At 44.8% G+C, this 25,428-nt stretch overlaps 11 pseudogenes; all 11 read left to right on the top strand.

The window, feature by feature from the left end:
- The first annotated feature begins 11,018 nt into the window (after window positions 1-11,018).
- Window positions 11,019-11,139, top strand: LOC135604530 (5S ribosomal RNA; annotated as a pseudogene).
- A 605-nt stretch (window positions 11,140-11,744) lies between these two features.
- On the top strand, window positions 11,745-11,865 carry LOC135604128 (5S ribosomal RNA; annotated as a pseudogene).
- Window positions 11,866-12,214: 349 nt separating this feature from the next.
- Window positions 12,215-12,333, top strand: LOC135603534 (5S ribosomal RNA; annotated as a pseudogene).
- A 350-nt stretch (window positions 12,334-12,683) lies between these two features.
- LOC135599269 (5S ribosomal RNA) lies at window positions 12,684-12,804 on the top strand (annotated as a pseudogene).
- A 350-nt stretch (window positions 12,805-13,154) lies between these two features.
- On the top strand, window positions 13,155-13,275 carry LOC135599417 (5S ribosomal RNA; annotated as a pseudogene).
- Window positions 13,276-13,625: 350 nt separating this feature from the next.
- On the top strand, window positions 13,626-13,750 carry LOC135602961 (5S ribosomal RNA; annotated as a pseudogene).
- Window positions 13,751-14,088: 338 nt separating this feature from the next.
- LOC135599229 (5S ribosomal RNA) lies at window positions 14,089-14,209 on the top strand (annotated as a pseudogene).
- Window positions 14,210-14,559: 350 nt separating this feature from the next.
- Window positions 14,560-14,684, top strand: LOC135603477 (5S ribosomal RNA; annotated as a pseudogene).
- Window positions 14,685-15,464: 780 nt separating this feature from the next.
- On the top strand, window positions 15,465-15,585 carry LOC135599230 (5S ribosomal RNA; annotated as a pseudogene).
- A 350-nt stretch (window positions 15,586-15,935) lies between these two features.
- On the top strand, window positions 15,936-16,060 carry LOC135603476 (5S ribosomal RNA; annotated as a pseudogene).
- A 338-nt stretch (window positions 16,061-16,398) lies between these two features.
- On the top strand, window positions 16,399-16,519 carry LOC135599231 (5S ribosomal RNA; annotated as a pseudogene).
- The last annotated feature ends 8,909 nt before the right edge of the window (window positions 16,520-25,428 follow it).

Consider the following 25,428-nt stretch of genomic DNA (forward strand, 5'->3'; position numbering starts at 1 on the left):
TTTTTGCGTCCCGAGATACGAAACATCTCCCGTAGACCTCCGAGACGATTGTTTTGGGGCTCGGAATTTGCCGTGACCGCTACGCAGTCAGTATCGTGGGGCTCGGAGAGAGCTTTCCGGATTGGGGTCGCAATAGCGATTCCGAGATCGTTCTAGAAAGTGCCGATGGTTTCGACGCGCGCTTGCCGTGACCGATACGCAGTCGTTGGGCTAGGGCTCGGAGAGAGCTTGCAATAGGGATTTCGTGAACGTTCGAGAAAGCGCCGACGGTTTCTTGACAGGTAAGAGGCTCCGTACGTTGATGCGCCGGCCGCGACGTGCACATAGGCGAGGGACGAAGCACGCGAAAAGGGTGCGATAATGCCAGCACTAAAGCACCGGATCCCATCAGAGTTCCAAGGAGGCCGATCCCCTAAAGAGATCAACCCCAAGTTTAGAATCTGCAAGGGTTCTAACACCTGGTATCAGAGCAGCGTTCTTGGCATCTCGCTGCCCTTCCACAGCCATCCATCAACCCTCTACAACCATCCAAAGCAATTCCCACAATTGCTTAAAAGATCATCACCGAATTCCGTCATCATCTCCACCACCACGGATCATCCTTTGATCTCCCCGTGAATTGCAACAGGTTCTGGTTTCCTACCTTACTGCTGCTGCAATTTAGTTATCCTTATTCGAAAATCAAAAAAAAAAAAAAATCGTTCCTATATTGCTGCATAAACTTTTCGTCACAAAGTTTTCATCTCTACGACGAAAGATACATTGCAGAATTCCAGCCGTATAGCACCATCTATTTGATCTTGCTACTGTGCTTTTTCTATCCAAATTTCTACGAAATTTTTATGAAATCTTTGACACTTCTTAACAGTGGATTTCCCTTTGGTTTCATCAAAAAATTCTTAATATAAACTACTGATCTTTTATGTCCAATCTGCTGCACTTGAATTGCAGAATTCAAGCCGCATAGCACCATATGTTTGATCTTGCTACTGTGCTTTTTCTATCCAAATTTCTACGAAATTTTTATGACATCTTTGACACTTCCTAACAGTAGATTTCCCTTTGGTTTCATCGAAAAATTCTCAATATAAACTACTGATCTTTTATGTCCAATCTGCTGCACTTGAAAATCTATGCTGCAGAAAATTTCAGCTGCATATCGTTGCCTTAACCCATCTATTTGCAATCTTTTTTGAATGAAATTTCTTATACACTTCATAGATCATCTTGGCTTCCATCTAAGATTGATCTATTAAGAAATTCATCTCTAAAAACGATTTTATGTTGCTGCAAATTTTCATCGTAACCCGCTGAAATTTTTCGACGATAATTCTGCAATTGCAACTTGCACCAATTTCCTTGCTGTTATACTGCCGAAATTTTCTTGATTAAATTAGATATCCTTGCTGTCATATAAACTGTGATTTTGCTATCAATTCCCTCCTCAATTCTCTTAAGTTTTTGGTGGAAATTACGTCGAGAAACCGTTGTTTCTTCGACGACAATTCTACTCTTACAAGACAGCACATACTTGCTGCAACTTCCACGGATTTCTGTCAAACCTTTGCTACCATCTACCACAGATCCAAAACTTTCATCCACAGCCCTAAAACTCTACCAAACCACACCCTCAAACTGCACCCAAAACAGCCACAAAACAAGCCTAAACCGTAGCCTACATCCACCAATCCACCAACAGTTTCGACCATCACTTCTCTCAACCTATACATGCCTTTAACCCAACAGTAAAAGAGAGATCTTAACATCATTGATTTGGGGCCATATACTATGGCATCTAAGGAGGCAATCAATGCTAAATTCGAAGCCTTGGAGGCGCGAATGGAGGATAAGATTCGGACGCTCTTTACCGAACTCAGATTGGGCCGACCACTAAGCCCGAAGAAATCATATCAAGGAGAGAGCTTTGCCCAATCACACCAAGCCCGAAGAGATGACTTCCAAGAGAGGGGAAGCTCTATGACCAACCTCAACTATCCATGCATGAGAGTGGACTTCCCTAGATGGGAAGAAGGAGACCCGATTGGTTGGATTTCGCACGCGGAGCGATATTTTCGGTACCACAAAATCGCGGATGTATCTATGGTAAAAATTGCAGCTATACATCTTGAAGGGGATGCTATTCAGTGGTTTGACTGGTTTGAACATACTTATGAAGTCCTTTCATAGCGACAATTCAAAGAAGAACTGCTGATTCGCTTCAGACCAACCGATTACGAGAATATTGACGAACAACTAGCAAAGATCCGACAAACCTCCACCATTCAGGAGTACCAAACCAGGTTTGAAAGGTTATCTAATCAAAATCATGATTGGTCTCAAAAACAGCTATTGAGGACCTTCATTGAGGGCTTGAAGCCGGAGATCCGAGGAGAAGTTAAATCGCGACAACCGTACACGCTTATGGCAGCCATCTCTTTCGCACGACATCAAGAGGAGCAATTGAACCATGAAGCTCGGAGGACTAGGGTCACTCCTCAACCAGTAATATTGAAGCCCTCAGCCCCCCCTACTGTCGACCAAGTCCCTGCACCAAAGAGGTTAACAGGAGAAGAGCTTCGGGAGCGATATGCGAAGGGGTTATGTTGGCATTGTGACGAGCCGTGGAGCCGTGAGCATCGCTGTAGTAAAGGAGGACTTCTTATAATTGAACCGATAGAAGAAGAGGTCATTGAACATCCAAAAGAGAGCTTTGAACATGAAGAAGAAGATGCAGAAGAAGAGCCACAACTGACCGAAGTTACGGTACATACACTAGTTAGCTACTCAAACCCGCAAACGATGAAAATTGGAGGCCTTCTCAAACAACAACCAATCACTGTTCTCATCGACACGGGCAGTACTACTAACTTCCTGTTAGGACTCTAGCTAGGAGAGCCCTAATTGAGAGGGACATTCATGTAAAACTGTTAGAACTTTAGCTAGGAGAGTCCTAATTGAGAGGGACATTCTGTTAGGACTCTAGCTAGGAGAGTCCTAATTAAGAGGGACATTCATGTAGGAGGTTTTTTCTTAGAGAAGAATTAGGAGTTGTAAGGGAATAGGAGTCTTGAGTAGGAGTCTTAATTGAGTAGGACTCTTGAGTAGGAGTCCTATTAGGAGTCTTGAGTAGGACTCTTGAGTAGGAGTCCTATTAGGAGTTAGGGTTTAGAAACCCTATAAATAGCTATGTATTCATCCTCTTTTGATAAGCAATAGATGAATCTTTTCTGCAGCCTTTGAGCAGCAACTTGGAGGGAGGAACCCCTATAGAGTTCCAAGGAGGCCGATCCCCTAAAGAGATCAACCCCAAGTTTAGAATCTGCAAGGGTTCTAACACCTGGTATCAGAGCAGCGTTCTTGGCGTCTCGCTGCCCTTCCATAGCCATCCATCAGCCCTCCACAGCCGCCCAAAGCAATTCCCACAATTGCTTAAAAGATCGTCACCAAATTCCATCGTCATCTCCACCACCGCAGATCATCCTTTGATCTCCCCGTGAATTGCAACAGGTTCTGGTTTCTTACCTTACTGCTGCTGCAATTTAGTTATCTTATTCGAAAATCCAAAAAAAAAAATTGTTCCAAAATTGCTGCATAAACTTTTCGTCGCAAAGTTTTCATCTCTACGACGAAAGATACATTGCAAAATTCCAATCGCATAGCATAGATTGTTTGATCTTGCTACTATAATTTTTCTATCCAAATCTCTATGAAATTTTTATGACAGCTTTGACACTTCCTAATAGCAGATTTTCCTTTGGTTTTGTCAAAAAATTCTCAATATAAACCGTTGATCTTTTACGTCTAATCTGCTATACTTGAAAATCTGCACCGTAAAATTTCAGCCGCATAGCACTATTTGTTTGATCTTGATACTATGTTTTTTCTGTCCAAATCTCTACGAAATTTTTATGATTGCTTTGAAACTTCCTAACAGTGGATTTCCATTTAGTTTCGTCGAAAAATTCTCAATATAAACCACTGATCTTTTACGTCCAATCTGCTACACTTGAAAATCTATGCTGTAGAAAATTTCAGCCGCATATTGTTGCCTTAACCCATCTATTTGCAATCTTTTTTGAATGAAATTTCTTATACACTTCATAGATCATCTTGGCTTCCATCTAAGATTGATCTACTAAAGAATTCATCTCTAAAAACGATTTTGGGTTGCTGCAAATTTTCGTCGTAGACCGCTGAAATTTTTCGACGAGATTTCTGCTATCGCAACTTGCGTCAATTTTCTTGCTGTTCCTGCCAAAATTTTCTTGATCAAATTGGACATCCTTGCTATCATATAAACTGTGATTTTTCTATCAATTCCCTCCTCAAATCTCTCAAGTTTTTGGTGGAAATTTCGTCGAGAAACCGCTGTTTCTTCGACGACAATTCTGCTCTTACAAGACAATACAATTCTGTAGCAAACTTCCACTAATTTCTATCAAACCTTTGCTACCATCTACCACAGATCCAAACCTTTCATCCATAGCCCTAAAACTCTACCAAACCACACCCTCAAACTGCACCCAAAACAGCAACAAAACAAGCCTAAACCGCAGCCTACATCCACCAATCCACCAACCCTTTCGACCATCACTTCTCTCAACCTATACATGCCTTTAACCCAACAACAAAAGAGAGATCTTAACATCACAGATTTAAAGATATATACTATGGTATCTAAGGAGGCAATCAATGCTAAATTCGAAGCCTTGGAGGCACGAATGGAGGATAAGATTCGGATGCTCTTTACCGAACTCAGATTGGGCCGACCACTAAGCCCGAAGAAATCACATCAAGGAGAGAGCTTTGCCCAATCACACCAAGCCCAAATATATGACTTCCAAGAGAGGGGAAGCTCTATGACCAACCCCAACTATTCATGCATGAGAGTGGAATTCCCTAGATGGGAAGAAGGAGACCCAATTGGTTGGATCTCGCGCGCGGAGCGATATTTTCGGTACCATAAAACTACGGATGCATCTATGGTGAAAATTGCAGCTATACATCTTGAAGGGGATGCTATACAGTGGTTTGACTGGTTTGAACATACTTATGGAGTCTTTTCATGGCAACAATTCAAAGAAGGACTGCTGATCCGCTTCAGACCAACCGATTACAAGAATATTGACGGACAACTAGCAAAGATCCGACAAACCTCCACCATTCAGGAGTACCAAACCAGGTTTGAAAGGTTATCTAATCAAACTCTTGATTGGTCTCAAAAACAGCTATTGAGGACCTTCATTGAGGGCTTGAAGCCGGAGATCCGAGGAGAAGTTAAAGCGCGACAACCGTACACGCTTATGGCAGCCATCTCTTTCGCACGACATCAAGAGGAGCAATTGAACCATGAAGCTCGGAGGACTAGGGTTGCTCCTCAACCAGTAATATTGAAGTCCTTAGCCCCCCCTACTGTCGACCGAGTCCCTACACCAAAGAGGCTAACAAGAGAAGAGCTTCGGGAGCGATATGCGAAGGGGTTATGTTGGCATTGTGACGAGCCGTGGAGCCATGAGCATCGCTGTAGTAAAGGGGGACTTCTTATGATTGAACCGATAGAAGAAGAGGTTATTAAACATCCAAAAGAGAGCCTTGAATATGAAGAAGAAGATGCAGAAGAAGAGCCACAACCGACCGAAGTTACAGTACATACACTAGCTGGCTACTCAAACCCGCAAACGATGAAAGTTGGAGGCCTTCTCAAACAACAATCGATCACTGTTCTCATCGACACGGGCAGCACTAATAACTTCCTAAACAGTAAGGTTGCCGTCCATATGAACTTACCTATTGAGAATTGCAGCAGGTTTGATGTTAAGGTCACCGACAGACGGATTTTGAAGTGTGATCGTAGGCGCCCGCAGGAGAAACTATTGCTGCAGGACCAAGAGATAATTGCAGAATTCTTCCTTCTCCCTCTTGATGATCATAAGACCATGCTCAAAATTGAATGGTTGATGACATTAGGTGATGTTTCTTGGAATTTTATACAACTAATTATGAAATTTTGCAGTAAAGAGAAACAGGTGATACTGCACGGGAAACGTGGGGGCGACGTAACGATGATTTGCACACAACAAATGGAGAAGGTTTTGCATAAAGCATGCAGCGGATTCTTGGTACAACTTGAGCAGCAAACAAAGGGAGAGCTAATAGAATTTAATGATTCAAACCTACTTCCTTTGCTTGCTGAATTTTCAGATATATTTATGGAACCGTGCAATCTACCTCTTACCCATCGGCATGATCATTGTTTAATGATTCTTCCAAGCAAATCTCCAGTAAATACTCAGCCATATCAGTATCCACATCTCCAGAAGGATGAAATAAAAAGGATTATAAAAGAGATGCTCGAAACAGGAGTTATTCGGCCAAGTTGCAGCCCCTACTCTTCACTGGTGCTACTTGTACACAAGAAGGATGGAACATGGCGAATATGCATTGATTACCGAGCTCTCAATGGCATTACCATCAAGGATAAATACCCTATTCCAATAGTAGATGACAGGGAGCACAAATCTTTACAAAGCTGGACCTTTGATCCGGGTATCATCAAATACGAGTATGCGAAGAAGACATACCGAAAATCGCCTTTCGAATACACAACAACCACTATGAATTTTTGCTTTCTTCAAAAGAAGGTGGAATATCTTGGGCATATCATATCAGAGGAAGGTGTGGTAGTAGACCCCTTCAAAATTGGAGCAATGCAAAACTGGCTAACCCCGAGGAACATAAAATTGCTACATGGCTTTCTCGGTTTAACAGGCTACTACTGCAAGTTCGTGAAAAACTATGGAGAGATCAGTGCACCACTTACTTCCTTTCTGAAAAAAGATGTCTTCCAATGGTCGAATAGAGCCTCTGTTGCCTTCGACAAACTTAAGGCAACCATGACGATGATGCCGGTGCTAACACTACCAGATTTCAACCGACCCTTCATTATTGAGGCCGACGCATCTGGAGTCGGAATTGGAGCAATTCTCATGCAAGATGGTCGACCACTCGCATACACTAGCAAGGCATTATCTCCCTCCCATCAAAATAAGTCAACATATGATAAGGAGATGCTCGCTATTGTGCGCGCAGCAACGAGGTGGAGACCCTACTTGATTGGTCGACGATTTCAAATTAAAACCGACCATAAAAGCCTCAAGTACTTTTTGGAACGAAAGATATCATCCCCTGAGCAGCAAAACTGGGTAACAAAACTTCTTGGATTTGATTATGAAATCACTTACAAAATGGGGAAAGAGAATGTTCTTGCAGATGCGCTTTCGCAACTACCCGAGCAAGCTGAAGTTTTGGCCATTTCACTTCCGACCAGCGACTTCCTTGAGGATATTAAGATGGAATGGCATCACTCACAAACCGACGGCCAGACAGAAGTTGTAAATAGGTGCTTGGAGATAGACCAAAGCCACCCACCAAATATGACTACCCAAGGAGGACTTCAGACTCAGCCAAGTGCCATTATTGATCGACGGATTATGATTCGACGACGACGATCCACTACTGAATTGCTAATACAGTGGGCAAACCTACTAACAGAAGATGCCACTTTGGAGAACTATGATGACTTGAAGATCAAATTCCCAAAATTCATGAATCGTCAGCCTCGAGGACAAGGCTGATTTGAAGAGGGCGGGTTTGTTAGGACTCTAGCTATGAGAGTCCTAATTGAGAGGGGCATTCATGTAAAACTGTTAGAACTTTAGCTAGGAGAGTCCTAATTGAGAGGGACATTCTGTTAGGACTCTAGCTAGGAGAGTCCTAATTAAGAGGGACATTCATGTAGGAGGTTTTTTCTTAGAGAAGAATTAGGAGTTGTAAGGGAATAGGAGTCTTGAGTAGGAGTCCTATTAGGAGTCTTGAGTAGGAGTCTTAATTGAGTAGGACTCTTGAGTAGGAGTCCTATTAGGAGTCTTGAGTAGGACTCTTGAGTAGGAGTCCTATTAGGAGTTAGGGTTTAGAAACCCTATAAATAGCTATGTATTCATCCTCTTTTGATAAGCAATAGATGAATCTTTTCTGCAGCCTTTGAACAGCAACTTGGAGGGAGGAACCCCTATAGAGTTCCAAGGAGGCCGATCCCCTAAAGAGATCAACCCCAAGTTTAGAATCTGCAAGGGTTCTAACACTTCCTAAATAGTAAGCTTGCTGTTCGGATATCATTACCTATCGAGAATCACTGCAGGTTTGATGTTAAGGTCACCGACAGACGGATTTTGAATTGTGATCATAGGCAATTGCAGGAGAAACTATTGCTACAGGACCAAGAGATAATTGCAGATTTCTTCCTTCTCCCTCTTAACAATCATGAGGCCATGCTCAGAATTAAATGGTTGACGACATTAGGTGATATTTCCTGGAATTTTATGAAACTAATTATGAAATTTTACAGTAAAGAGAAACAGGTGACATTGCACGGGAAACATGGGGGCGACATAACAACGATTTGCACACAACAAATGGAGAATGTTTTGCATAAAGCATGCAGCGGCTTTTTGGTACAACTTGAGCAGCAAACTAAGGGAGAGCCAATAGAATTTGAAGATCCAAATCTACTTCCTTTGCTTGCTGAATTTTCAAATATATTTGACGAACCGCGCAACCTACCTCTTACCTGTCGGCATGATCATTGTATAATGATTCTTCCAGGCAAATCTTCAGCAAATGCTCAGCCATATCAGTATCCACATCTCCAGAAGGATGAAATAGAAAGGATTATAAAAGAGATGCTCAAAACAGGAGTTATTCGGCCAAGTTGCAACCTCTACTCTTCGCCGGTGCTACTTGTACGCAAGAAGGACGGAACAAGGCGAATATGTGTTGATTACCGAGCTCTCAATGGCATAATCATCAAGGACAAATACTTTACTCCAATAGTAGATGAATTGCTAGATGAAAGGGAGCACAAATCTTTACAAAGCTGGATCTTTGATCCGGGTATCATCAAATACGAGCATGCGAAGAAGACATACGGAAAACCACCTTTTGAACACACAACAACCATGAATTTTTGCTTTCTGCAACAAAAGGTGGAATATCTTGAGCATATCATATCAGAGGAAGGTGTGGCAGTGGACCCCTTCAAAATTGGAGCAATACAAAACTGGCCGACCTCGAGAAACATAAAATTGCTACATGGCTTTCTGGGTTTAACAGGCTACTACCGCAAATTCGTGAAAAACTATGGAAAGATCAGTGCACCACTTACTTCCTTACTAGAAAAAGATGTCTTCCAATGGTTGGACAGAGCCTCCGCTGCCTTCGACAAACTTAAGGCAGCCATGACGACGACACCGGTGCTAACACTACCAGATTTCAACCGACCCTTCATTATTGAGGCCGACACATCTGGAGTCAGAATTGGAGTCATTCTCATGCAAGATGGTCGACCACTCGCATACACTAGCAAGGCATTATCTCCCTCCTATCAAAATAAGTCAACATATGATAAGGAGATGCTCGCCATTATGCGCGCAGCAACGAGGTGGAGATTGTACTTGATCAGGCGATACTTTCAAATCAAGACCGACCATAAAAGCCTAAAATATCTCTTGGAGCAGAAGATATCTTCCCCCAAGCAGCAAAAATGGGTAACAAAACTTCTTGGATTTGATTATGAAATAACTTACAAAATGTGGAAAGAGAATGTTGTTGCAGATGCGCTTTCGCAGCTACTCGAGCAAGCTGAATTTTCGGTCGTTTTACTTCCAACCAGTGACTTCCTTGAGGATATTAAGACGGAATGGCAGGAAGATTCGGAGACTAGTAAAAAAAAAAAAAAAATTTGGAGGAAGCACCAAGCTCCGTGGCTCATTACAATCGGGACTCAAAAGAATTATGCTATAAGGGACGCATTATGCTTGTGACAAATTCTACTTGCATCTTCAAGAGCAGATTTTGGACAAAGTTATTCCATATGCAGGGTACTAAATTGAAAAGGAGTACGACATATCACCCACAAACCAACAGCCAGACAGAAGTTTTAAATAGGTGCTTGGAGACAGCCCAAAGCCATCCACCAAATATGACTACCCAAAGAGAACTCCAGACCCAGCCAAGTGCCATTATTGATCGACGGATCGTGACTCGACGACGACGACCCACTAATGAAGTGCTACTACAGTGGGCGAACCTACCAATAGAAGATGCCACTTGGGAGAACTATGACGACATGAAGATCAAATTTCCAGAATTCATGAATCATCAGCCTCGAGGACAAGGCTGATTTGAAGAGGGCGGGTCTGTTAGGACTCTAGCTTGGAGAGTCCTAATTGAGAGGGATATTCATGTAAAACTGTTAGGACTCTAGCTAAGAGAGTCCTAATTGAGAGGGACATTCTATTAGGACCCTAGCTAGGAGAGTCCTAATTGAGAGGGCATTCATGTAGGAGGTTTTTTCTTAGAGAAGAATTAGGAGTTGTAAGGGAATAGGAGTCTTGAGTATGAGTCCTATTAGGAGTTGGTTAGAAGTAAGAGTCTTAAGTAGGAGTCCTATTAGGAGTTAGGGTTTAGAAGCCCTATAAATAGTCATGTATTCCTTCTCTTTTCATAAGCAATAGATGAATCTTATCTGCAGCCTTTGAGTAGCAACTTGGAGGGAGGAACCCCTATAGAGTTCCAAGGAGGCCGATCCCCTAAAGAGATCAACCCCAAGTTTAGAATCTGCAAGGGTTCTAACACATCTCCCGTAGACCTTCGAGACGATTGTTTTGGGGCTCGGAATTTGCCGTGACCGCTACGCTGTCAGTATCGTGGGGCTCGGAGAGAGCTTTCCGGATTGGGGTCACAATAGCGATTCCGAGATTTTTCTAGAAAGTGCCGATAGTTTCGACGCGCGCTTGCCGTGACCGATACGCAGTCGTTGGGCTAGGGCTCGGAGAGAGCTTGCAATAGGGATTTCATGAACGTTCGAGAATGCTCCGACGTTTTTGTGACGGGCAAGAGGCTCTGTACGTTGATACGCCGGCCGCGAAGTGTACATAGGCGAGGGACGAAGCACGCGAAACGGGTGTGATAATGCCAGCACTAAAGCACCGGATCCCAACAGAACTCCGAAGTTAAGCGCCAACTTTGGAGAGAGTAGTACTAGGATGGGTGACCCCCTGGGAAGTCCTCGTGTTTCACTTCTTTTTGCGTCCCGAGATACGAAATATCTCTCGTAGACCTCCGAGACGATTGTTTTGGGGCTCGGAATTTGCCATGACCGCTACGCTGTCAGTATCGTGGGGCTCGGAGAGAGCTTTCCGGATTGGGGTCGCAATAGCGATTCTGAGATCGTTCTAGAAAGTGCCGATGGTTTCGACTCGCGCTTAACGTGACCGATACGCAGTCGTTGGTCTACGGCTCGGAGAGAGCTTGCAATAGGGATTTCGTGAACGTTCGTGAAAGCGCCGACGGTTTCGTGACGGGCAAGAGGCTCCGTACGTTGATACGCCGGCCGCGAAGTGCACATAGGCGAGGGACGAAGCACGCGAAGTGCACTTTGGAGAGAGTAGTACTAGGATTGGGGTCACTATAGCGATTCCGAGATTGTTCTAGAAAGTGCCGATAGTTTCGACGCGCGCTTGCCGTGACCGATACGCAGTCGTTGGGCTAGGGCTCGGAGAGAGCTTGCAATAGGGATTTCGTGAACGTTCGAGAAAGCGCCGACGTTTTTGTGACGGGCAAGAGGCTCCGTACGTTGATACGCCGGCCGCGAAGTGCACATTGGCGAGGGACGAAGCACGCGAAACGGGTGTGATAATGCCAGCACTAAAGCACCGGATCCCAACAGAACTCCGAAGTTAAGCGCCGACTTTGGAGAGAGTAGTACTAGGATGGGTGACCCCCTGGGAAGTCCTCTTGTTTCACTTCTTTTTGCGTCCCGAGATACGAAATATCTCCCGTAGACCTCCGAGACGATTGTTTTGGGCCTCGGAATTTGCCGTGACCGCTACGCTGTCAGTATCGTGGGGCTCGGAGAGAGCTTTCCGGATTGGGGTCGCAATAGGATTCCGAGATAGTTCGAGAAAGTGTCGATGGTTTCGACGCGCGCTTGCCGTGACCGATACGCAATCGTTGGGCTAGGGCTCGGAGAGAGCTTGCACTAGGGATTTCGTGAACGTTCGAGAAAGTGCCGACGGTTTCGTGACGGGCAAGAGGCTCCGGACGATGATACGCCGGCAGCGACGTGCACATCGGCGAGGGACAAAGCACGCGAAAAGGGTGCGATAATGCCAGCACTAAAGCACCGGATCCCATCAGAACTCCGAAGTTAAGCGTGATTTAGAGAGAGTAGTTCTAGGATGGGTGAACCCCTGGGAAGTCCTCGTGTTGCACTCCTTTTTGCGTCCCGAGATACGAAACATCTCCCGTAGACCTCCGAGACGACTGTTTTGGGGCTCGGAATTTACCGTGACCGCTACGCAGTCAGTATCGTGGGGCTCGGAGAGAGCTTTCTGGATTTGGGTCACAATAGCGATTCCGAGATCGTTCTAGAAAGTGCCGATGGTTTCGACGCGCGCATGCCGTGATCGATACGCAGTCGTTGGGCTAGGGCTCAGAGAGAGCTTCTAATAGGGATTTCGTGAACGTTTGAGAAAGCGCCGACGGTTTCTTGACAGGCAAGAGGCTCCGTACGTTGATGCGCCGGCCGCGACGTGCACATAGGCGAGGGACGAAGCACGCGAAACGGGTGTGATAATGCCAGCACTAAAGCACCGGATCCCAACAGAACTCCGAAGTTAAGCGCCGACTTTGCAGAGAGTAGTACTAGGATGGGTGACCCCTTGGGAAGTCCTCGTGTTTCACTCCTTATTGCGTCCCGAGATACGAAACATCTCCCGTAGACCTCCGAGACGATTGTTTTGGGGCTCGGAATTTGCCGTGACCGCTACGCTGTCAGTATCGTGGGGCTCGGAGAGAGCTTTCCGGATTGGGGTCACAATAGCGATTCTGAGATCGTTCTAGAAAGTGCCGATTGTTTCGACGCGCGCTTGCCGTGACCGATACGCAGTCGTTGGGCTAGGGCTCGGAGAGAGCTTGCAATAGGGATTTCGTGAACGTTCGAGAAAGCGCCGACAGTTTTGTGACGGGGAAGAGGCTCCGTACGTTGATGCGCCGGCCGCGAAGTGCACATAGGCGAGGGACGAAGCACGCGAAACGGGTGTGATAATGCCAGCACTAAAGCACCGGATCCCAACAGAACTCCGAAGTTAAGCGCCGACTTTGGAGAGAGTAATACTAGGATAGGTGACCCCCTGGGAAGTCCTCGTGTTTCACTCCTTTTTGCGTCCCGAGATACGAAACATCTCCCGTAGACCTCCGAGACGATTGTTTTGGGGCTCAGAATTTGCCGTGACCGCTATGCAGTCAGTATCGTGGGGCTCGGAGAGAGCTTAACGGATTGGGGTCACAATAGCGATTCCGAGATCGTTATAGAAAGTGCCGATGGTTTCGACGCGCGCTTGCCGTGACCGATACGCAGTCGTTGGGCTAGGGCTCGGAGAGAGCTTGCAATAGGGATTTCGTGAACGTTCGAGAAAGCGCCGACGGTTTCGTGACGGGCGTGAGGCTCCGGACGTTGATGCGCCGGCCGCGACGTGCACATCGGCGAGGGACGAAGCACGCAAAAAGGGTGCGAAAATGCCAGCACTAAAGCACCGGATCCAATCAGAACTCCGAAGTTAAGCGTGCTTTAGAGAGAGTAGTACTAGGATGGGTGACCCCCTGGGAAGTCCTCGTGTCCTTTTTGCATCCCGAGATACGAAACATCTCCCGTAGACCTCCGAGACGATTGTTTTGGGGCTCGGAATTTGCCGTGACCGCTACGCAGTCAGTATCGTGGGGCTCGGAGAGAGCTTTCCGGATTGGGATCGCAATGGCGATTCCGAGATCGTTCTAGAAAGTGCCGATGGTTTCGACGCGCGCTTGCCGTGACCGATACGCAGTCGTTGGGCTATGGCTCGGAGAGAGCTTCCAATAGGGATTTCGTGAACGTTCGAGAAAGTGCCGACGGTTTCGTGACGGGCAAGAGGCTCCGGATGATGATGCGCCGGCCGCGAAGAGCACATAGGCGAGGGACGAAGCACGCGAAACGGGTGTGATAATGCCAGCACTAAAGCACCGGATCCCAACAGAACTTCGAAGTTAAGCGCCGACTTTGGAGAGAGTAGTACTAGGATGGGTGACCCCCTGGGAAGTCCTTGTGTTTCACTCCTTTTTGCGTCTCGAGATACGAAACATCTCCCGTAGACCTCCGAGACGATTGTTTTGGGGCTCAGAATTTGTCGTGACCGATATGCAGTCAGTATCGTGGGGCTCGGAGAGAGCTTACCGGATTGGGGTCGCAATAGCGATTCCGAGATCGTTATAGAAAGTGCCGATGGTTTCGACGCGCGCTTGCCGTGACCGATACGCAGTCGTTGGGCTAGGGCTCGGAGAGAGCTTGCAATAGGGATTTCGTGAACGTTCGAGAAAGCGCCGACGGTTTCGTGACGGGCGTGAGGCTCCGGACGTTGATGCGCCGGCCGCGACGTACACATCGGCGAGGGACGAAGCACGCAAAAAGGGTGCGATAATGCCAGCACTAAAGCACCGGATCCAATCAGAACTCCGAAGTTAAGCGTGCTTTAGAGAGAGTAGTACTAGGATGGGTGACCCCCTGGGAAGTCCTCGTGTCCTTTTTGCATCCCGAGATACGAAACATCTCCCGTAGACCTCCGAGACGATTGTTTTGGGGCTCGGAATTTGCCGTGACCGCTACGCAGTCAGTATCGTGGGGCTCGGAGAGAGCTTTCCGGATTGGGATCGCAATGGCGATTCCGAGATCGTTCTAGAAAGTGCCGATGGTTTCGACGCGCGCTTGCCGTGACCGATACACAGTCGTTGGGCTATGGCTCGGAGAGAGCTTCCAATAGGGATTTCGTGAACGTTCGAGAAAGTGCCGACGGTTTCGTGACGGGCAAGAGGCTGTTAGAACCCTTGCAGATTCTAAACTTGGGGTTGATCTCTTTAGGGGATCGGCCTCCTTGGAACTCTATAGGGGTTCCTCCCTCCAAGTGCTGCTCAAAGGCTGCAGAAAAGTTTCATCTATTGCTTATGAAAAGAGAAGGAATACATGGCTATTTATAGGGCTTCTAAACCCTAACTCCTAATAGGACTCCTACTTAAGACTCTTACTTCTAACCAACTCCCAATAGGACTCCTACTCAAGACTCATATTCCCTTACAACTCCTAATTCTTCTCTAAGAAAAAACCTCCTACATGAATGCCCCTCACAATTAGGACTCTCCTAGCTAGAGTCCTAACAAAATGTCCCTCTCAATTAGGACTCTCCTAGCTAGAGTCCTAACATTTTTACATGAATGTCCCTCTCAATTAGGACTCTCCAAGCTAGAGTCCTAACAGAGGCTCCGGACGATGATGCGCCGGCCGCGAAGTGCACATAGGCGAGGGACGAAGCACGCGAAACGGGTGTGATAATGCCAGCACTAAAGCACCGGATCCCAACAGAACTTCGAAGTTAAGCGCCGACTTTGGAGAGAGTAGTACTAGGATGGGTGACCCCCTGGGAAGTCCTTGTGTTTCACTCCTTTTTGCGTCCCGAGATACGAAACATCTCCCGTAGACCTCCGAGACGATTGTTTTGGGGCTCGGAATTTGTCGTGACCGCTATGCAGTCAGTATCGTGGGGCTCGGAGAGAGCTTACCGGATTGGGGTCACAATAGCGATTCCGAGATCGTTATAAAAAGTGCCGATGGTTTCGACGCGCGCTTGCCGTGACCGATACGCAGTCGTTGGGCTAGGGCTCGGAGAGAGCTTGCAATAGGGATTTCGTGAACGTTCGAGAAAGCGCCGACGGTTTCTTGACGGGCGTGAGGCTCCGGACGTTGATGCGCCGGCCGCGACGTGCACATCGGCGAGGGACGAAGCACGCAAAAAGGGTGCGATAATGCCAGCACTAAAGCACCGGATCCAATCAGAACTCCGAAGTTAAGCGTGCTTTAGAGAGAGTAGTACTAGGATGGGTGACCCCCTGGGAAGTCCTCGTATCCTTTTTGCATCCCGAGATACGAAACATCTCCCGTAGACCTTCGAGACGATTGTTTTGGGGCTCGGCATTTGCTGTGACCGCTACGCAGTCAGTATCGTGGGGCTCGGAGAGAGCTTTCCGGATTGGGATCGCAATGGCGATTCCGAGATCGTTCTCGAAAGTGCCGATGGTTTCGACGCGCGCTTGCCGTGACCGATACGCAGTCGTTGGGCTATGGCTCGGAGAGAGCTTCCAATAGGGATTTCGTGAACGTTCGAGAAAGTGCCGACGGTTTCGTGACGGGCAAGAGGCTCCGGACGATGATGCGCCGGCCGCGAAGTGCACATAGGCGAGAGACGAAGCACGCGAAACGGGTGTGATAATGCCAGCACTAAAGCACCGGATCCCAACAGAACTTCGAAGTTAAGCGCCGACTTTGGAGAGAGTAGTACTAGGATGGGTGACCCCCTGGGAAGTCCTTGTGTTTCACTCCTTTTTGCGTCCCGAGATACGAAACATCTCCCGTAGACCTCCGAGACGATTGTTTTGGGGCTCGAAATTTGCCGTGACCTCTACGCTGTCAGTATCGTGGGGCTCGGAGAGAGCTTTCCGGATTGGGGTCGCAATGGCGATTCCGAGATCGTTCTAGAAAGTGCCGATGGTTTCGACGCGCGCTTGCCGTGACCGATACGCAGTCGTTGGGCTAGGGCTCGGAGAGAGCTTGCAATAGGGATTTCGTGAACGTTCGTGAAAGCGCCGACGGTTTCGTGACGGGCAAGAGGCTCTGGACGTTGATGCGCCGACCGCGACGTGCACATAGGCGAGGGACGAAGCACGCGAAACGGGTGTGATAATGCCAGCACTAAAGCACCGGATCCCAACAGAATTCCGAAGTTAAGCGCCGACTTTGGAGAGAGTAGTACTAGGATGGGTGACTGTTAGGACTCTAGCTTGGAGAGTCCTAATTGAGAGGGATATTCATGTAAAACTGTTAGGACTCTAGCTAAGAGAGTTCTAATTGAGAGGGACATTCTATTAGGACTCTAGCTAGGAGAGTCCTAATTGAGAGGGGCATTCATGTAGGAGGTTTTTTCTTAGAGAAGAATTAGGAGTTGTAAGGGAATAGGAGTCTTGATTAGGAGTCCTATTAGGAGTTGGTTAGAAGTAAGAGTCTTAAGTAGGAGTCCTATTAGGAGTTAGGGTTTAGAAGCCCTATAAATAGTCATGTATTCCTTCTCTTTTCATAAGTAATAGATGAATCTTTTCTGCAGCCTTTCAGCAGCAACTTGGAGGGAGGAACCCCTATAGAGTTCCAAGGAGGCCGATCCCCTAAAGAGATCAACCCCAAGTTTAGAATCTGCAAGGGTTCTAACACCTAGTATCAGAGCAGCGTTCTTGGCGTCTCGCTGCCCTTTCACAGCCATCATCAACCCTCCACAACCATGCAAAGCAATTCCCACAATTGCTTAAAAGATCATCGCCGAATTCCGCCATCATCTCCACCACCACGGATCATCCTTTGATCTCCCCGTGAATTGCAACAGGTTCTGGTTTCCTACCTTACTGCTGCTGCAATTTAGTTATCCTTATTCGAAAATCCAAAAAAAAAAAAAAAAAAAATCGTTCCTATATTGCTGCATAAACTTTTCGTCACAAAGTTTTCATCTCTACGACGAAAGATATATTGCAGAATTCCAGCCGCATAGCACCATCTATTTGATCTTACTACTGTGCTTTTTCTATCCAAATTTCTACGAAATTTTTATGACATCTTTGACACTTCTTAACAGTGGATTTCCCTTTGGTTTCATCAAAAAATTCTCAATATAAACTACTGATCTTTTATGTCCAATCTGCTGCACTTGAATTGCAGAATTCAAGCCGCATAGCACCATCTGTTTGATCTTGCTACTGTACTTTTTCTATCCAAATTTCTACGAAATTTTTATGACATCTTTGACACTTCCTAACAGTAGATTTCCCTTTGGTTTCATCGAAAAATTCTCAATATAATCTACTGATCTTTTATGTCCAATCTGCTACACTTGAAAATCTATGCTGCAAAAAATTTCAACTGCATATCGTTGCCTTAACCCATCTATTTGTAATCTTTTTTGAATGAAATTTCTTATAGACTTCATATATCATCTTGGCTTCCATCTAAGATTGATCTATTAAGAAATTCATCTCTAAAAACGATTTTATGTTGCTGCAAATTTTCATCGTAACCCGCTGAAATTTTTCGACGATAATTCTGCAATTGCAACTTGCACCAATTTCTTTGCTGTTATACTGCCGAAATTTTCTTGATTAAATTAGATATCCTTGCTGTCATATAAAATGTGATTTTGCTATCAATTCCCTCCTCAATTCTCTTAAGTTTTTGGTGGAAATTACGTCGAGAAACCGTTGTTTCTTCGACGACAATTCTACTCTTACAAGACAGCACATACTTGCTGCAACTTCCACGGATTTCTGTCAAACCTTTGCTACCATCTACCACAGATCCAAAACTTTCATCCAGAGCCCTAAAACTCTACCAAACCACACCCTCAAACTGCAACCAAAACAGCCACAAAACAAGCCTAAACCGTAGCCTACATCCACCAATCCACCAACACTTTCGACCATCACTTCTCTCAACCTATACATGCCTTTAACCCAACAGTAAAAGAGAGATCTTAACATCATTGATTTGGGGCCATATACTATGGCATCTAAGGAGGCAATCAATGCTAAATTCGAAGCCTTGAAGGCGCGAATGGAGGATAAGATTCGGACGCTCTTTACCGAACTCAGATTGGGCCGACCACTAAGCCCGAAGAAATCATATCAAGGAGAGAGCTTTGCCCAATCACACCAAGCCCGAAGAGATGACTTCCAAGAGAGGGGAAGCTCTATGACCAACCCCAACTATCCATGCATGAGAGTGGACTTCCCTAGATGGGAAGAAGGAGACCCGATTGGTTGGATTTCGCACGCGGAGCGATATTTTCGGTACCACAAAACCGCGGATGTATCTATGGTGAAAATTGCAGCTATACATCTTGAAGGGGATGCTATTCAATGGTTTGACTGGTTTGAACATACTTATGGAGTCCTTTCATGGTGACAATTCAAAGAAGAACTGCTGATTCGCTTCAGACCAACCGATTATGAGAATATTGACGAACAACTAGCAAAGATCCGACAAACCTCCACCATTCAGGAGTACCAAACCAGGTTTGAAAGGTTATCTAATCAAAATCATGATTGGTCTCAAAAACAGCTATTGAGGACCTTCATTGAGGGCTTGAATCCGGAGATCCGAGGAGAAGTTAAAGCGCGACAACCGTATACGCTTATGGCAGCCATCTCTTTCGCACGACATCAAGAGGAGCAATTGAACCATGAAGCTCGGAGGACTAGGGTCACTCGTCAACCAATAATATTGAAGCCCTCAGCCTCCCCTACTATCGACCAAGTCACTGCACCAAAGAGGTTAACAGGAGAAGAGCTTCGGGAGCGATATGCGAAGGGGTTATGTTGGCATTGTGACGAGTCGTGGAGCCGTGAGCATCGCTGCAGTAAAGGAGGACTTCTTATGATTGAACCGATAGAAGAAGAGGTCATTGAACATCCAAAAGAGAGCTTTGAATATGAAGAAGAATATGCAGAAGAAGAGCCACAACCGACCGAAGTTACGGTACATACACTAGCTAGCTACTCAAACCCGCAAACGATGAAAATTGGAGGCCTTCTCAAACAACAACCAATCACTGTTCTCATCGACACGGGCAGTACTACTAACTTCCTAAATAGTAAGCTTACTGTTCGGATATCATTACCTATCGAGAATCGCTGCAGGTTTGATGTTAAGGTCGCCGACGGACGGATTTTGAATTGTGATCATAGGCGCTTGTAGGAGAAACTATTGCTGCAGGACCAAGAGATAATTGCAGATTTCTTCCTTCTCCCTCTTAACAATCATGAGGCCATGCTCAGAATTAAATGGTTGACGACATTAGGTGATATTTCCTGGAATTTTATGAAACTAATTATGAAATTTTACAGTAAGGAGAAACATGTGACATTGCACGGGAAACGTGAGGGCGACATAACAACGATTTACACACAACAAATGGAGAATGATTTGCATAAAGCATGCAGCGGCTTTTTGGTACAACTTGAGCAGCAAACTAAGGGAGAGCCAACAGAATTTGAAGATCCAAATCTACTTCCTTTGCTTGCTGAATTTTCAAATATATTTGACGAACCGCGCAACCTACCTCTTACCTGTCGGCATGATCATTGTATAATGATTCTTCCAGGCAAATCTTCAGCAAATGCTCAGCCATATCAGTATCCACATCTCCAGAAGGATGAAATAGAAAGGATTATAAAAGAGATGCTCGAAACAGGAGTTATTCGGCCAAATTGCAACCTCTACTCTTCGCCGGTGCTACTTGTACGTAAGAAGGACGGAACAAGGCGAATATGTGATGATTACCGAGCTCTCAATGGCATAATCATCAAGGACAAATACTTTATTCCAATAGTAGATGAATTGCTAGATGAAAGGGAGCACAAATCTTTACAAAGCTGGACCTTTGATCCGGGTATCATCAAATACGAGCATGCGAAGAAGACATACGGAAAACCACCTTTTGAACACACAACAACCACGAATTTTTGCTTTCTGCAACAAAAGGTGGAATATCTTGGGCATATCATATCAGAGGAAGGTGTGGCAGTGGACCCCTTCAAAATTGGAGCAATGCAAAACTGGCCGACCTCGAGAAACATAAAATTGCTACATGGCTTTCTGGGTTTAACAGGCTACTACCGCAAGTTCGTGAAAAACTATGGAAAGATCAGTGCACCACTTACTTCCTTACTAGAAAAAGATGTCTTCCAATGGTTGGACAGAGCCTCCGCTGCCTTTGACAAACTTAAGGCAGCCATGACGACGACGCCGGTGCTAACACTACCAGATTTCAACCGACCCTTCATTATTGAGGCCGACACATCTGGAGTCAGAATTGGAGTCATTCTCATGCAAGATGGTCGACCACTCGCATACACTAGCAAGGCATTATCTCCCTCCTATCAAAATAAGTCAACATATGATAAGGAGATGCTCGCCATTGTGCGCGCAGCAACGAGGTGGAGATTGTACTTGATCAGGCGATACTTTCAAATCAAGACCGACCATAAAAGCCTAAAATATCTCTTGGAGCAGAAGATATCTTCCCCCAAGCAGCAAAAATGGGTAACAAAACTTCTTGGATTTGATTATGAAATAACTTACAAAATGTGGAAAGAGAATGTTGTTGTAGATGCGCTTTCGCAGCTACCTGAGCAAGTTGAATTTTCGGTCGTTTTACTTCCAACCAGTGACTTCCTTGAGGATATTAAGATGAAATGGCAGGAAGATTCGGAGACTAGTAAAAAAAAAAAAAAAAATTTGGAGGAAGCACCAAGCTCCGTGGCTCATTACAATCGGGACTCAAAAGAATTATGCTATAAGGGACGCACTATGCTTGTGACAAATTCTACTTGCATCTTCAAGAGCAGATTTTTGACAAAGTTATTCCATATGCAGGGTACTAAATTGAAAAGGAGTACGACATATCACCCACAAACCAACAGCCAGACAGAAGTTTTAAATAGGTGCTTGGAGACAGCCCAAAGCCATCCACCAAATATGACTACCCAAAGAGAACTCCAGACCCAGCCAAGTGCCATTATTGATTGACGGATCGTGACTCGACGACGATGACCCACTAATGAAGTGCTAATACAGTGGGCGAACCTACCAATAGAAGATGCCACTTGGGAGAACTATGACGACATGAAGATCAAATTTTCAGAATTCATGAATCATTGTTAGAGCCAGCATTGGGTATATGTGATATATGAATAGAGCCAGCATTGGGTACCTTTATGCTGCCATTTAAGACTGCATGTTCCAACATACAGCTAAGTCCTTCCATCGTAATAGTAAAGAGATACGGAGAGAGTGGATCACCTTGTCGGATGCCATTCGTGCTCCCAAAAAAACCAATAGGTGAGCCATTAAAGAGTATCGAAAATTTTGGAGTTTCCAGGCAAGATTGGATCCAATTAACCCATTGCTGTGGGAAGTTCATATCGAGGAGCATCTTGATTTGGGCTAATGATCTTGTGTATTACCTTTTGCATTTTATTTGCTAATACTTTGGAGATGATCTTGTAAATAAAGTTGCATAATGATATGGGTCGATAGTTCTCTAGTGAATCAGCCCCTGCATTCTTCGGAATTAAAGAAATAAAGGTGCAATTCATCTCTCTAAGAATATGACCTGAAGAGAAAAAATGTTGGCAAGCCTTGATCACATCATTTCCAATAATAGACCAAGCAGTTTGGTAAAATTCAGTTGGAAATCCATCTGGACCTGGGCTTTTGTGCTTTGGTGACTTAAAGACAACACATACAATTTCGTCGTCAGTAATTGGGGCATTGAGGATTGAAATAGCTTCCGAATCAAGTTTTCTAGTCGGCTCCACATGAATGTTATTAGTTTTCCCAGCTTGATTGAGTAAGGAATAAAAAAATTGCTCTGTGTGTGCTTTAACCTCTTCTAAATTCTCAATAAGATTATCATCTTTGTCTCTGCATTTGCTGATACGGTTAACAGCCCTTCGAGTAGCAATTGAAGCATAGAAAAATTTAGTGTTGGAATCTCCTAGTGTAAGCCAATGCTGTCGAGACTTCTGCTTTACAAAACTTTCCTCCTGTTTTAAGGCTTGTATGAAGTTATTTCTGGCTTCTGTCTCTTTGTAGATAATATTCTCATCATTTGGCTGAAGTTGCAGCTCATGTTGCAATGACATTAGTTCCTTCTTGCAAAATTGAACTGTGGTGGTAATATTGCCAAAGGTATTTGTATTCCACTCCTTTAGTGCTGCTTTACAGGCTTTGAGCTTTTGACATAAGATGTAAGGGGGAGATCCATGCACATTAACATTCCAAGCAGATCTGATAACATCAAGAAATTGAGGATGAGTACTCCACATGTTAAAGAATCTAAACGGTTTCTTGCCTCTTGGTGTCGCTTTGTCTACGTGTATATACATTAAAGAATGGTCAGAAAACAAAGGAGCACCATACTCAAGAAGTGAATCTAGGTAAACTGTTAACCATTCATGATTAATCAAACACCTATCAAGTCGAGCCATTATTTTTCTGTTAGCAACACCTTGATTACTCCAGGAGAGCCAATTACCCACAGATTTCATATCAAACAAAGCTGCAGTGTCAATGTAATCATTAAAACTTTGAAGCTGGCTTTCTGAAAGTTGTCTACTGTTAGGACTCTAGCTAGGAGAGTCCTAATTGAGAGGGACATTCATGTAAAACTGTTAGGACTTTAGCTAGGAGAGTCCTAATTGAGAGGGACATTCTGTTAGGACTCTAGCTAGGAGAGTCCTAATTAAGAGGGACATTCATATAGGAGGTTTTTTCTTAGAGAAGGATTAGGAGTTGTAAGGGAATAGGAGTCTTGAGTAGGAGTCCTATTAGGAGTTATTTGAAGTAAGAGTCTTAAGTAGGAGTCCTATTAGGAGTTAGGGTTTAGAAGCCCTATAAATAGTCATGTATTTCTCCTCTTTTCATAAGCAATAGATGAATCTTTTCTGCAGCCTTTGAGCAGCAACTTGGAGGGAGGAACCCCTATAGAGTTCCAAGGAGGCCGATCCCCTAAAGAGATCAACCCCAAGTTTAGAATCTGCAAGGGTTCTAACACCTGGTATCAGAGCAGCGTTCTTGGCGTCTCGCTGCCCTTCCACAGCCATCCATCAACCCTCCACAACCATCCAAAGCAATTCCCACAATTGCTTAAAAGATCATCGCCAAATTCCGCCATCATCTCCACCACCACGGATCATCCTTTGATCTCCCCGTGAATTGCAACAGGTTCTGGTTTTCTACCTTACTGCTGCTGCAATTTAGTTATCCTTATTTGAAAATCCCAAAAAAATTATTCCTATATTGCTGCATAAACTTTTCGTCATAAAGTTTTCATCTCTACGACGAAAGATATATTGCAGAATTCCAACCGTATAGCACTGTCTGTTTGATCTTGCTACTATGTTTTTTCTATCCAAATCTCCACAAAATTTTATGACATCTTTGACACTTCCTAATAGTAGATTTCCCTTTAGTTTCATCAAAAAATTCTCAATATAAACTTCTGATCTTTTACGTCCAATCTGCTATACTTAAAAATCTGTGCTGCAGAAAATTTCAGCCGCATATTGTTGCCTTAACCCATCTATTTGCAATCTTTTTTGAATGAAATTTCTTATACACTTTATAGATCATCTTGGCTTCCATCTAAGATTGATCTATTGAGGAATTCATCTCTAAAACCGATTTTGTGTTGCTATAAATTTTCATCGTAAACTGCTGAAATTTTTCGACGAGAATTCTGCTATCGCAGCTTGCACCAATTTCCTTGCTGTTATACTTCCGAAATTTTCTTGATTAAATTAGACATCCTTGCTGTCATATAAACTGTGATTTTGCTGTCAATTTTCTCCTCAATTCTCTTAAGTTTTTGGTAGAAATTTCGTTGAGAAACCGCTGTTTCTTCGACGATAATTCTGCTCTTACAAGACAGCACATACTTGCTGCAACTTCCACTGATTTCTATCAAACCTTTGCTGCCATCTACCACAGACCCAAAACTTTATCCACAGCCCTAAAGCCCCACCAAACCACACCCTCAAACTGCACCCAAAACAGCAACAAAACAAGCCTAAACCATAGCCTACATCCACCAATCCACCAACCCTTTCGACCATCACCTCTCTCAACCAATACATGCCTTTAACCCAACAACAAAAGAGGGATCTTAACATCACAGATTTGAAGACATATACTATGGTATCTAAGGAGGCAATCAATGCTAAATTCGAAGCCTTGGAGGCACGAATGGAGGATAAGATTCGGATGCTCTTTACCGAACTCAGATTGGGCCGACCACTAAGCCCGAAGAAATCACAACAAGGAGAGAGCTTTGCCCAATCACACCAAGCCCGAAGATATGACTTCCAAGAGAGGGGAAGCTCTATGACCAACCCCAACTATCCATGCATGAGAGTGGACTTTCCTAGATGGGAAGAAGGAGACCCGATTGGTTGGATCTCGCGCGCGGAGCGATATTTTCGGTACCACAAAACCGCGGATGTATCTATGGTGAAAATTGCAGCTATACATCTTGAAGGGGATGCTATAGAGTGGTTTGACTGGTTTGAACATACTTATGGAGTCCTTTCATGGCGACAATTCAAAGAAGGACTGCTGATTCGCTTCAGACCAACCGATTACGAGAATATTGACGAACAACTAGCAAAGATCCAACAAACCTCCACCATTCA

Source organism: Musa acuminata, chromosome BXJ2-1, assembly GCF_036884655.1.
Source record: "Musa acuminata AAA Group cultivar baxijiao chromosome BXJ2-1, Cavendish_Baxijiao_AAA, whole genome shotgun sequence".
Classification (NCBI taxonomy): Eukaryota; Viridiplantae; Streptophyta; class Magnoliopsida; order Zingiberales; family Musaceae; genus Musa; species Musa acuminata.